This window comes from Sycon ciliatum, chromosome 5 (assembly GCF_964019385.1).
Source record: "Sycon ciliatum chromosome 5, ocSycCili1.1, whole genome shotgun sequence".
NCBI lineage: Eukaryota > Metazoa > Porifera > Calcarea > Leucosolenida > Sycettidae > Sycon > Sycon ciliatum.
In genome coordinates, this window is record NC_088647.1 from 5,559,129 (window position 1) to 5,573,065 (window position 13,937).

Genomic DNA, 13,937 nt, shown 5'->3' on the forward strand with positions numbered 1-13,937 from the left:
CCAGCTAGAAAAGGTACGGGAGGAGGTACCTAACATACAACCCCTCCATGAAAAAAATCCCGCGTCCTCGCGGAGAGAAAAAAAGAGAGAAAAAGATTTTAAAAAAATGAACAAGAGGAGAAAACACACACACACACACATACTGCACGCGCGCATGGATCTCACGAAAGTGTGTACTAAAAATGCACTCGTACACATCATTCCTGTACTACTTATTGTGTGTAATAACTATTGGAGTTTGACGAGGAACGTGAATTACTAGTATTTTGCACGGCTAATACAGCCTAGTTACACTTTTGCTAAACATCCAAAAATTAGAGCGTGGCTCACCATGATCGGACCCCTAAGGGCGCGTTCAGACTGGCGTAAAAAACAAGCGGAATGGGAAAGTTGTCAAGGTGAATCGCTCACGTGACGTTCCCGCCAGCGGAAACACGGAAAAGGTTTCCCACCACTCTGCAGGCCAGTGGAATGCAGATTCCGGCGGCACGCGGGAGCACTTTTGATATCCTCTATCGTCTGCATTGATCTGACTGTGTGCATGCTTTTGAGTTTTTTGGAATTTCGACTTCTGCCAGCTCCGTGTTGTTACGTCTTCCATCATGCCGAAGTCTTTATTTGATGCTGCAATGGAGAGAGAGCTCATGGAGCTCTACGTTGTGATCTTTGCGGGATCTGCAGGCAAAACATTGACTGCAAATGAAAAGCACACTTTGATCGCAGAGCGGATGAATGCGAAAGGCAAATCCCTCGGCTGGGCCACACTGAATGCAACAAACATAGACAACAAGCTTGACGGATTGAGGAGGAAGGGGAAGAAGATGTACAAAACGTTCCGGAGTAAGACAAGGACCGGTGCTCCAGTCGAAGATGATTTTGACTTGAAGGTAATTCAATTGAAAGAGATGATAATTATAATAATTATTATTATGAAATGATACTTCACTCAGACCATAATACGATGTGCATTCAACTAATCGAAATCTCTTTGATGTGTAGAGTAATTCCAATCCAACATGCACCATTGCATTGTATCGTTGGGAACTGCAGATACTTTATATGCTGGCTGGAATGGGAGTATCGTATAAAATCACATGCCAACTTGAAATCTCCATTTGCCTGTGCATCTGTGCGTCTCTCTCTCTCTCTCTCTCTCTCTCTCTCTCTCTCTCTCTCTCTCTCTCTCTCTCTCTCTCTCTCTCTCTCTCTCTCTCTCTCTCTCTCTCTTTCTCTCTCTCTCTCTCTCTCTCTCTCTCTCTCTCACCCTCTCTCTCTCTCTCTCCTCCCATTTCCTCCACTGCACAGGCTGCATATGTAATAGGTGTATGTATGCTACGACCTGAATACAGTACTCACTATTTGTATTTCCCGCTCGTTCCCCTTGGCAATGAGCACTCACATAGAAGAGCGCATGCTCCAGTTCTGTTGTAGTCTAGTCTTGAGTTGTCGTTGTCCTGTTCTCCTTGTCTACACTCTTCTCGAATACTTCTATAAATTATCCAATCATATAAAACCCCTGTGTTCCGGTGTGAGGGGGCATCATTAGCCGGGAGCAGCTAACACTGGTGGCAGCGGAAAACGTCCACCACTACATCGCTGGCGGAGTATGTACGCCTTCGGAGATCGCCGACTATGAAGAACCACGAAGGCCCACGCAAGTGAAACCATATCCTCATCCACTCTCGATCTCTTCGTCAATATTTTCCTTTCTGCATTGTGTTTCTTTCTGCTCGTCGTTTTCTTGTTGCATGCATTGTTTACCATGGTTTACAGTCCATAGGTCAAGCATTGGCGCCAACCTGTCTGGCCAAACATTTTCAGAACATTTTCTGTGTCCGTGTTTTGTGCATACTGGCTGCTGTCTAGTGTCTTGTTAGGATATCTGCTAGCTGGGTAGTAGAGTCTAGCTACACTGTGTCCGTAGAGTAGTTGCCTATTTGGAATTGTCTCTGCCAAATTTAGTTGTTTGTCGCTACGCACGATAGGTTACGTAATAGATTTAGAATTAGATCGATAGTTGATCGAGGCGTCGATCGAGTCCACGGGAAATTTTTGCAGATAATTTTTTTCGAAAATTCAAAAATACAAAAACAATTTTTTTTTTCACAATGGGCCGTTCAGCGAAATCCAAGAGACAAGAAAAGCTAGAGCGTAGCTTCGCTGAAGCTGGCTGTGACATGAGCATTGCTGAAGAGCGCGAGAGTTCGCCGGTACAAGGGTTGTCCCATCGTTTTCGTTTGCCGGACACAGACACACCACATGCACGTCCACTGCCGAAGCCAGTCTTGCTTCCTGAGACATTCGGAAATCAGCCAGGCCAAGATTTCACCACGTACATGAGACATTTCGTCCACACATGCGAGCTGAGTGGGTACGACGACGACCAAAAGCTACGGCTACTACCTGCTCGCCTTGTTGGTACAGCTCATGAGATGTTCACCGAAATTCTAACTCACACGCGTGACATAAACTTTTCCGACGCAGTCGAGGCTCTGCATGTCCGTCTTGAGCCGCCCCAGCAAGCATTGATGCACGAGGCCAGTCTTCGCCAGCGAGTGAAGCTGGCGAGTGAAACTCAGCACGGGTATGCCACGGAACTTCGTCGGCTCGCTCGTCGAGCCTACCCAGGACAACAAGGTGCACTGCTTGATTCAATGCTTTTGCAACTTTTTATTGATGGCCAGGCATCGAAGGATTTGCGCTTGGCGTTGGCGTCACCTCGGCCCACTGATTTGGATGCGGCGGTCCAAAAGGCCATCGAGGTAGGTGCTATTTATGCTCGCGAGCAGGCCCGCACCGTACCTCACCAGTACGCACAGCCCGTATTTGCTGCTGCTCCGGAAGTGAAGCCCCGTCATGGTCGTGACCCCTACACAGCAGTCGGTCCACTGAAGTCGGAATCTGAGCGAGACCAGTTGGCTTCGCTTTTGTCGAGTTTTGATTCGCGTCTCTCTGCTTTGGAGGCGAAAATGGAGAGCGTGAGTCTGTATCGCCCCACCCGACCCCAGCAAGACCATGTCCGTTTTGTTGCTCGTGGTGCTGGTGCTGGTGCGCCTAGTCGTGGTCGTGGCCAGAGTTTTGCGAGGCCTGTCCGTGGAGTGTGCCATGGATGTGGTGAAGAGGGCCACTTCATTGCATCTTGCCCGCACGCAAAAAACTAGGTTGGACTGGTGACACGGGGCCGCCGTCAGTCGTCCGAGTGGAGCCCCTCGAGGAGGTATGTGGTGCGATCTCACCCATTATTGTGCACGTTGATGTTTGTCTTTCGTCTTCGTCTTCGTCTCCTGTTGTTGCTCTTGTTGATTCGGGTTCAAGTGTGTCGTTAGTGCATTCTAAATTGTTGCCTAATTTGACAGAGCGACCTCCTCTAGAGTCTGCTCCGCGGTTGTGTGCAGTCAATGGCGCACAACTTCCTGTCGTTGGATCCATGGATCTGTGTATGTCGCTAGGAAATCTGTCTTTCCAGCACACGGTTGTTGTCTCTCCTGGTATTCACTGCGACATGATTCTTGGTTCCGATTTTTTGTTGCAGCATGGTGGTGTATTAGATATTGCTCGTGGTGTTGTGATGTTTGGCGATGTGTCTGTTCCGTTGCATGTTTCTGGTTCTGGGTGTCCTCCGTCACGTACGCCCTATGATCGTATTGTTCCGCGTAATACTTCCTCCTCATGTAATACTCATACTCCTCATTCTGATTCTGATGCATGCTCCGACGATGTACCTGTTTCGTCGTATTCTTCTCGTGTTGCCCTTGACGATTCATTGTCTGCACGGGTTGTTGAACCCATGGCTCAACCTGGCGTTGTCCCGGCGTGTGCGCCCGAAAGTGTGGCCGACCCTGTGGTATACTCATCTCGTGTGGTGTTTGAGATGGAGTTGTCGGTACCTGCAGGGCATGTTGTTTTGGTGCCTTGTGCAGCTGTTGATGTGTGCACGGTTGCGATGGATTGCGTGGCAGATCCATTGGAGTCCTTTATGGCGAAGCATCCAGATGTGGCAGTGACTCCTAGTCTTGTAACTGTTGGCCCTAACCAAACACGTGTGGTTGTGGCTGTTGAAAATCATGCAAATCATCCTATACTCATTCATAAAAATACCAATGTTGCCGAACTTCATCAAATTCCTACAGATTGTGAACATATTGACGACACTGAAGCTATGGTTTCCTCAGTTTCCCCCGACCCGATCCCGCTAACTGAGCAACGCAAGAAAGTCATCGATGAATATACTTCAAGTATCAACGCACAAAATCATCTCTCCACAGAACAGTCTCGCACGCTCACTGAACTACTTCATGATAACCACGATTTATTTATCTTGCATGATGATGACTATGGCTACTGTGACATATTCCCTCATAAAATTAACACAGGACAAAATAACCCTATAAAACAACCTACCAGGCGGATTCCATATCACCGCCGGAAGGCTCTGCAAGATCTACTGAATACGCTGTTAAAGCAAGGCATAATACAAGAATCGATTAGTCCGTGGGCATCACCCATAGTATTGGTGCCAAAGAAGGATGGCTCTCTTCGACTCTGTATCGACTACAGGAAGTTGAACTCTGTCACCGAGCCTGATGCTTACCCGATTCCCCGGGCGGATGACATGATTGATTCCCTGTCTGGCTGTCGGTATTTCACGTCCCTTGACTTAGCGTCAGGGTACTGGCAAATAGCAATGGAAGGAAGCGACAAGGCTAAGACGGCATTTACCACGCCACTGGGCTTGTTTGAGTTTAATGTTCTGCCGATGGGCTGCAGGAATGGCCCAGCGACATTTCAGCGCGTAATGGAAGCAGTCCTGAGTGGCTTATGTAACACACCGGCCCAGCCATTCTGCCGTGTGTTCTTTGATGATGTCCTGAATGCCAGCGAAACACTGTCTGGCCAACTCCAGATTCTGCTGCCCGTGTTCGCGCGAGTTCGGTCCGCTGGACTGCGGTTCAATCTGAAGAAATGCTCCTTCTTCCAGGAGGAGGTCACTTTCTTAGGACACCGCGTGTCAGCGGAGGGCATCTCCCCGAATGAAGCCAAACTCGTCGCGGTCAGGAACTGGAAGACTCCGAAATCTGTCACAGCTGTCCGCGAGTTCCTTGGCTTCGCTGGATATTATCGCCGCTTCATCCGTGGGTTCGCCCAGCGTGCTGCTCCGCTGACTGCTCTGACAGGCAAGAATGCTCGCTTTGCGTGGTCGAAAGCTTGCGAAGCGGCGTTCCAGGCTCTGAAGCGTTCGCTTGCCAGTGCGCCGGTGATGGCGTACCCCCAGTTTGAAGCTTCAGCAGGTGCATTCATTCTGGACACCGATGCGAGCAATGTGTCGATTGGTGCAGTCCTCAGCCAGATCCAGGATGGAACTGAGCGACCAATTGGGTACGGCAGCCGTGTACTGACGAAAGCTGAGCGCAACTACGATGCTAGCGATCGTGAGGCCCTTGCTCTGGTCTATTTTGCGGAGTATTTCAGGCACTACTTGTTGGCACGACCATTTGTTGCCAGGACGGACAATACTGCGTTGACTGCACTCCGGAACCTGAAGGAACCCCGCGGACGGAAAGCACGTTGGCTTGACTGTTTATCCGAATATGAATTCCGGGTCGTCCACCGTCCAGGTCGCCAACATCTGAATGCTGATGGTCTGTCGCGCTTGCTAGCCGAACCTGAAGCACATGTGCACAGTGAGTCTCCGCCACTGGCACCAAAGCCGCCGCAAGATGCTGCCCCGTCTCCTCCGCCGAATCCGCCGCCTCTTGCCCGTGATGTTCCGTTGTCAGCTGATGATGAAATGCCACTTGCTGCTGATGTTCCTCCGGCTGCCGAGATTATTCCTCCGGCCGTTTTTGTTCGTCCTCCTGGTTCCTCTGCCGCTGGACCGTCGTCACCTGATTGTTTCAAGCCTCAAAGTCTTCTTGCTCCGTATGCTGATCCTGCTCTGTCTGAGTGTTTCACCCGATATGATGCTGCCAGTGGCAAGTTTGTTCGTCCGCCTGAAGCCGTTTCCCGTCCTCCCGACTGTCAACCGCCTGCCGTTACTGCTTCTCGTCCTGACCCGATTACGCTGTCCGATGATGATTTTCCGCCGCTACAGCCGCCGTCGTCTGCTCCGGTCCGTACTTCTTCTCCTGTTTCTCGTCGTTCTGGCCGTGTTCGCACTGCACCTGCTCGACTAGCTGACTATGTCCTGGACTGAGTTTATTATTTGGTTTGTTTTCTTTTGTTTGTTTCCTAGGTATTTCGTTCATTCCCGTGGACGTGAATTTTAGCTAGGGGGGCACAGTGTAATAGGTGTATGTATGCTACGACCTGAATACAGTACTCACTATTTGTATTTCCCGCTCGTTCCCCTTGGCAATGAGCACTCACATAGAAGAGCGCATGCTCCAGTTCTGTTGTAGTCTAGTCTTGAGTTGTCGTTGTCCTGTTCTCCTTGTCTACACTCTTCTCGAATACTTCTATAAATTATCCAATCATATAAAACCCCTGTGTTCCGGTGTGAGGGGGCATCATTAGCCGGGAGCAGCTAACACATACAAAGAGTGGGGTAATTTCCAACTGTACCACTCGTTGTTTTTCAAAAACCAGTCGCTCGGTCCTGGAGGGAACAACGAGGACACTGTTTCCGTGAGCCCAGCTACGGACGGACCACCTGCATCCCCAACAGTGGCAACACTATCAGAAGAACCAACCGAGGCATCGACGACCAGTGTTGCTGGTGCCGCATCCGTCGCATCATCTCCCGTGAATCATTCTCGCCGCCGCCGCCGATCGTCGGACTCCGAGTCCGAGGTTGCTTGTCAGCTTGAGCCTGGCCGGAAGCCTGCCCGAAAAACAACCCGCAAGCGGGAGGATCATAATCCATCTATGATAGATGCCGTTCTCGAATCGCAGGAGCGCCAGATACAAGCCGATCAGGAAAGAGCACGGCAGAACGAGGAGTTTCAGGAGCGCATGGAGGCACACCGACAAGAGAATGAGGATCGGCGAGAAAGAGAAAGAAGGGAAGAGGATGATCGGCGTGCCAGGGAGAGACGGGAGGAGGACGACCGACGTGAGCGAGAAAAGCGAGAGTATGATGAAAAGAAGACAAGGGAAGAGAGGGAGTACCAGGAGAAACGAGAAGAGGCCAGAGAAGCGAAAGCCGCCGAAGTGCGGATGGATGAGAAGACATTCAATGCCCAACTTCTCCAAAGCCTGTTGCGGAAGTAAGACGAACTCAATAGCTCCGTCATCTCTCCCGCCCCCCCCCCCAATCTCTTGTCTCGCTCAATGTACAAGTAGCATGTTATGTAGAAATTGATTCCATACATTCCCTCAAGCTCAACCAATTGTGTTCAATTGTGCATATGTACAAGCATGTTTTTTTAGTTTGATTTTCGAAATACGCGGAAGTAGTGCGTCATCTACTTTCAGCATTGGCCGTGATGATTGAATTATCATTCTGCAACTTCACTTTGTTGTGAAAATTAATCATCATGCATGAATGTGAAATTGAAAAAATACAATTGTCTGGGAATTGCATGCAGACAGTGTGCTCGAGGGATGATGCAGCTGTCATTGTGATTGCCTGCTCACTGTTGACTAGCTCAAAGTCATCCTCACACTATCATAAAGTTTGTGCAATGGTGTAGCGGACATCACCTCCACCCATCAGCTCGTGCACTGGCGCTTGTGGAAGCGGTGGACCAACACGGACATAGTTGCCTTCTTCCACGGTCCAAGTGGAATAGTATTCACAATTAGCACGCTGGCACACATTGTGCAGAGCAGCACAAACTAAGCTGACGTCCTTCATGAAGCCAGGGTCTCTGATATAGTTGTCGGTGAGAATGTGCCACCTGCCTTTCAGGAATCCGAATGCATTCTCGATCTTCTGACGCGTAGATGTCAGTGCACGGTTGAATCGTATGTGATGCGGCACTGTTGGCCGATCATAGCACTTGAGAAGCTGCTGTTCTAGGGGGAAAGCACTGTCGCCGATCAGGTACGGCTTGACCGTCACACCATCGAGGTCTTCCGCGTACTCGCTGAGCCACTCTCCTGAAGTAATCAGCCGGCGAAGTGAGCTTTCGCGGTACGTGAACGCGTCGCCAACACATCCAGCTCTGCCAACATCCACAAACGTAAACTGGCAACGGTGGTCACAAACGGCGAGCATAATAATTGCTATAAAGTTCTTATAGCACCAGTAGGTATCACCCCACAGGGCTGGCTTTTTGATGTGGACGAATGTGCCATCAATAGCTCCAGCGCACAGACGCAAGTTTGCCAGGTCTTCAAAGCCAGTCATGACTGTTTGCAGCTCGTTCCCAGAAGGGAACTTGATACATTTCGAGACCAGGGTGGTCTTCACCACTGCGATAGTGTCGTGAACGATTTGGTGGGCAGTAGATGCTCCTATGCAGTACACCTGTGCAAGCTGGTCAAATGTGAGGGCATGGGCCAGCCAATGCAATGTGATGGCAAACCTCTTCTCTGGTGCTACAGGTGAACGCAAATGGGTGACCTGGCATCGAAGGTGTTCTTGGACTTGTCCTAGCACGTACTGAAATGTGCGACAGTCAAACCGGTACGTTCTCAGGTATCTCTCATCCAGATAGTTGTCTGCCTCACCTGGAATGCGATAATTATCTGCCACTCTGTGCCACAGTTGCACTTTCTCCTCCAAAAATCCAGGACGACCTCGATGGATGGACCACCACCGCCTCTCTCTCCTACAAGCTGCCACCTCTTCTGCGGCAAGCAGTGGCAAAAGGACAGATTGCCTCCTCCAACGAGAGCAGCTGCCAGGCATAGGTGGCTGGATGTCACGAGGTAAACATCGCCTCCTTGTGTGCTGGGTTCCACCTGAAGACAATCTACACGACGCTGTTGTCGTTCTAGATCGCAGGCCGACAGGAGTATCTACATGATCACCTCGCCCTTGCAAGACCACCCAAGCACCAAACACTCCGGACATCGTATTCTTTCCATCGACAAGCACAAGGAAAAGCACAATGATCCAGTATCTCAACAGACTGAATTAGTTTATTTTGATGTCCAACTCAACTTGAACTGTGAGTCAAAATCACATTTTTCCAATGTCGATTGATTATGTAAAAAAGCTTGTCAAAGTCTGTAAAAGTATGACATGTACTCGCCATTCCAGCGGGATACACGTGCAGTGTGACTGTGATTCCCGGGATTACGCTGCAGCATTCCGGCGGCTGTTCACGGTAGTCTGAACGCGCCCTAACATGGTTATGTTTTACGAACACACGCGCGCGCACACACCACAAAAAATTCACGAAAATAAATTTGACGAAGAAGCATACAAAAAAAAAGAAAGAGAGAAAGGTAGCTGACCTGCATGGCTTGAACGAGAATAGACGAGGTAAGGTTGGCGTAGGAGAGACGAGGTTGATAGAGACGAGACGAGGTTGGCGTAGGAGAGACGAGACTGACATGGACGAGACGAGGTTGACATAGACGAAACGAATGGCGGTTGAGGACGGCTGGGCATGGGATGATCTCAGGGTCGTGGGTCGATCAATAATCGGGCGCCAATGTTGAGTTCGAAACAGGACGACTGACGACATATCCAGACATTACAACGGGAACAGGTTAGTGGGAACGACATTTATTATAGACGACGAGACAAGAGACCAAGACGAACGAAACGACTACATTGTGATTATTGACGAGTGAGAAAAGAGAGAGAGAGAGATCAAGTCTGAACGGCAAGATAAAGGGCCTGGGTAGCTATGGCAAATATGGGCGCGCAAGTAGCTACCCAGGCCAACGGAACAAAAGGAGACAAAAGGTGAGTACGTAAGTGCATGCAGGCCAGCTAGAAAAGGTACGGGAGGAGGTACCTAACAGTAGCATAGGTGTGTGCACTGTGATACACTGATCAAAATGATGTGTCACATGTGGATATGGTCACGTTACCAACTGAACCTGGATAAGAAGACCACCTGGCCACACCGACCACTTTTTCTCGTCCCTTGAGGGGTCGCCTTAGACAGGTTTCACTGTATCTGGATGGTCGATTTTTCGGATTGCCTGGTCGGGCTGGACAAATACTCATTAGCAGGTTTTTCGAGGTTTTTGCTGATTTTCCCCACTTGGGGCACCATTCAAGCGATGCACGCGACGTATTGAGACAGGTTGGAGTCAAAATGTATAACAATAGTGTCACTGTTTTGAAGTGCGCCTAGTTCCTGTTGTGCTGCCGAAGAGAATGAAAAATGATGAAAACATGTGAGAATATGCATGTTTAGATAGATGTTTGACTGCTCCCATATCCGAATATTCTTCTCATCCGAACTTCCTGGAGACAGCCTGTGCCCCAAGGGGTGCGGATAGTCGGCACACTACCGTATTTCACTTCAAACTTCACTGAGTTCAGCAACACAGGGAGGCTATTATGTGATCACATCATCATCATCAGTTCAGATGGTCTGTATGCGGGAGCAGCTAAGCTGTGGTAGGGCAGCAATGCAGTAGTAATGTAATGCTCTTTCCCTCTTTTTGCCACGCCATGCTTCACGCCCATAACAATAATTAGTGATTCCACTATACTCAGTGCACATAAGAACTTGAAATCTGCTGACTCACTGCTATGACATCCGATTCAAACACATTTAGGAAAGGAGAAGCTCCAAAAGGGGTCATGACATGGATGAGGTGACATACTCTTAACCGTCCAGTTCACGGCTTTGCTCTGATCTGGAAATGTCGATGCCATTAGTACTTTCTGCACCAAGTAATCACTCTGAACGCAAGCCCTGAGAGGGGCATGCAATATCAACAAATACGGCCCACACACATGCACCCTGGTTTGTTCTTGACTGTTCTCATGACAACACGAATGTGACACGTAGTACATCCAGTGCATCTGGGCACTCCTGTGCAGTGGCCCTAGCCGACAACAAAATCTGAAAAGAGAACTAACTAACTTTGGCTCAACGACCCAGGTCATGAACGCGTACAGCACAGTCTAGTGGTGCCGAGATTGTCTACATACCATTGTCTCAAAGTGTCTTTTCCAGTGGCCACTACTGTACAGTCAAGAGCCCCCCCCCCCCCCGCATACACACACATAACACATGCATGCGAGTACATACTCGTATATACTGTACACACTTTTCAAAACTATCCCCACTCTTTGTAAGTTACGTCCCGGTCTTGCTTGTGGCCGCTACATGCACGCAAACTGCTCTACCAAATTAACATTCCTGCTATGGCAGCCAATCAGCACTGTATTCTGAGCCTGTTTCACACCTGTCTGCATACAAGTAGTGTGTACTAAATGTTACCATGCATGTAGTTTTAATAGAGAGGTTAAGCTGCACGTTATTTTTGACGCGACGGAAAGTTCCGCTCGCGTTATTTGGCTTGCATGTTGGAAAAACGCGAGAGAGCTTCCTCTCACATTTAATTTTGGCATTTTACACGAAACGATGACCCAGTTAAAATGTGAAATAGCATGTCACATCAAAACAATGTACACAGCTTTTAAATAACCTCTCTAGTATGCTTAGTAGCTGATTGCTCCCGATGTCTGCTGTTTTAGAATCGTCCATGGAAGCAAGAGAACTATGCTTTCGGCGAGAATCCTGGTGATGACGGAGAGATGTGAATTGGAGACTCAAGTCATGCCATCACAGCAACATCACAAAGAAGCCAGCTGGTCCCACCAATGTTGTTCTGAAGTAAGTGATACATACACTGGTACTAGTAGTCTGGTATGCACTCAAAGTACCAAATGTCCTGCCTTTGAAACAAGTATCAGAATCATTGTCTTATGTACTTAAATGCCGTTTACTCCAGGCCCACGGGTACACACCAGGGCCGGAGGCAGCTTCCGCGGAGTGGTGCGGCCGAAGGGCCATCTTTAAGGGGGTTTGGGGGTCCTCCCCCAGAACATTTTTGGAATTTAGACGGCAAATCCTGCACTCTGGGCGACTCCCTGTACAAAATCATACATCGAAACTTTTTCTCCCCGGTTTTGGACGTTGCGTAAACCGACTTTTTGGTAAGTTTTTTTTTTTTTTTTTTTTTTTTTTTGGTACGGCCATGGCCGTACCGGCCGTACCAGTGGCGCCGGCCCTGCACACACGTGCATGCGCACACACATATTCCGGCATGCGCACAAATATAAAATGGTAACTCTCCCACACATCCGCCTGCATGTACAACGACATACCCATACGGACGATTTCACAAGCAATTGACATTTCGGGGTTGTGGTTGCTATGACTTCTCTTTGAGCAAGAGAGCTTGAAAGCTCAGTGCCGTCGCTATCCTGTTTTTGCCTAGATTACCATGTGTGTTATTCAAACTGATAGATACGTTTTTGCAATACAAAAAGATGTACCCCATAATCGTATTGCAAAGACGTTTCTATCAGTTTTAATAACGCGCATGATAACGTTAATCTAGGCCAAAACAGGATAGCGACGGCACTGAGCTTTCAACTTTCAAGCTCTCTCGTTTCACGTTATGGTGCTAGATTGGATTGGAGCCTGTGGGCACTTGAAAACAAAAAAAAGACTCTTAATCCCAGGCAGGCCCAAACATGCACATTCTACCAAGTGGTCATTTCACGTTATGGTCCTAATTTTGTTTCTTTTCTTTTTTCCACACATAACATGGCATTCAAACCTGCACTATCATCCTGCATGCACCCCCTCCGTACACAGCGCGTACAAACACATTCGAGCAAAAGTTGATCTGAGCTCAACTATTTCGCGTACAGGAAATGAAGTATGAATTGGCCTTTACGTTACGATCCTGCTGTTGAGAGCCCTATTTCAATATGTGGCCAGCTGTCTTTTACGGTACGGTACGAGACATATAAGTGGCAGTGCCAGGCACATCACATGATTCGTGCCGGCCCAATGGAACACACGTACACATTCAAGTGCTGTGGAGCCTGGCTAGCACCAGACGTTTTTGCGTAGCTTCAGGAATATGCTCAACGCAGTTAGTAATCTATAAATCCGCACTATCGCCCTGCATGCACTCCCTCCTTACACTTCGCATACAAATACATTCTAGCAAAAGTTGATCTGAGCTCAACAATTTCGCGTACGGGAAATGAAGTATGAATCGGCCTTTACGTTACAATCCTGCTGTTGACAGCCCTATTTCAATATGTGGCCAGCTGTCTTTTACGATACGATACAAGACATATACGTGACGGTGCCAGGCACATCACATGATTCGTGCCGGTCCTATGGAACACACATACACATTCAAGTGCTGTGGAGCCTGGCTAGCACCAGACACTACTAAAGTAACGTATTTTGCGTAGCTTCAGGAATATGCTCAACGCAGTTAGTAATCTATAAAATAGTATGTGATGATAGACTGGTTACAACGACGCAAGAGAAAATAGTTGCGCCATGATATCATCACATTCAATTGTCAGCGATTCACACTGCCCACCGGGGCAGACGCACAAATTGCCCACCGAGACCTAGCCCGCAGCTGCCCACCTTGGGCCAATCACATGAGCGGCCACAGAGGCCAACATCCAGCCCATTGTGGGCTGAATGATCCTGTCAGCCGTGGGCCGCTAGCATACTCTCACTGCCCACTAAGGGCGCACAAATGTCCAACGCGGCCAGCAACCTGCCCGACGAGGACGTATGAACGGCCGCCGAGGCCAGCAACCTGCCCACCGAGGGCTGAAGCATACTTCCCCACAGGGGATAAAGTGTACAGCCCACCGAGGGCTGAATCATACTGCCTATTCAGCCAATGAACAGCCACCAAGGACAACAACCTGCCAGCCAAAGGCTAAAGCATATCACCCACTGTGGCCGGTCGCCTACTGCCAAATAAGGGCAAACGAACGACCGAGACCAAGAACTCGCCCCGCTGAGGGCTCACACAGCTGCCTGGCATGAGTCATCACACTACACACACATCTACAAGTACAGCATGAG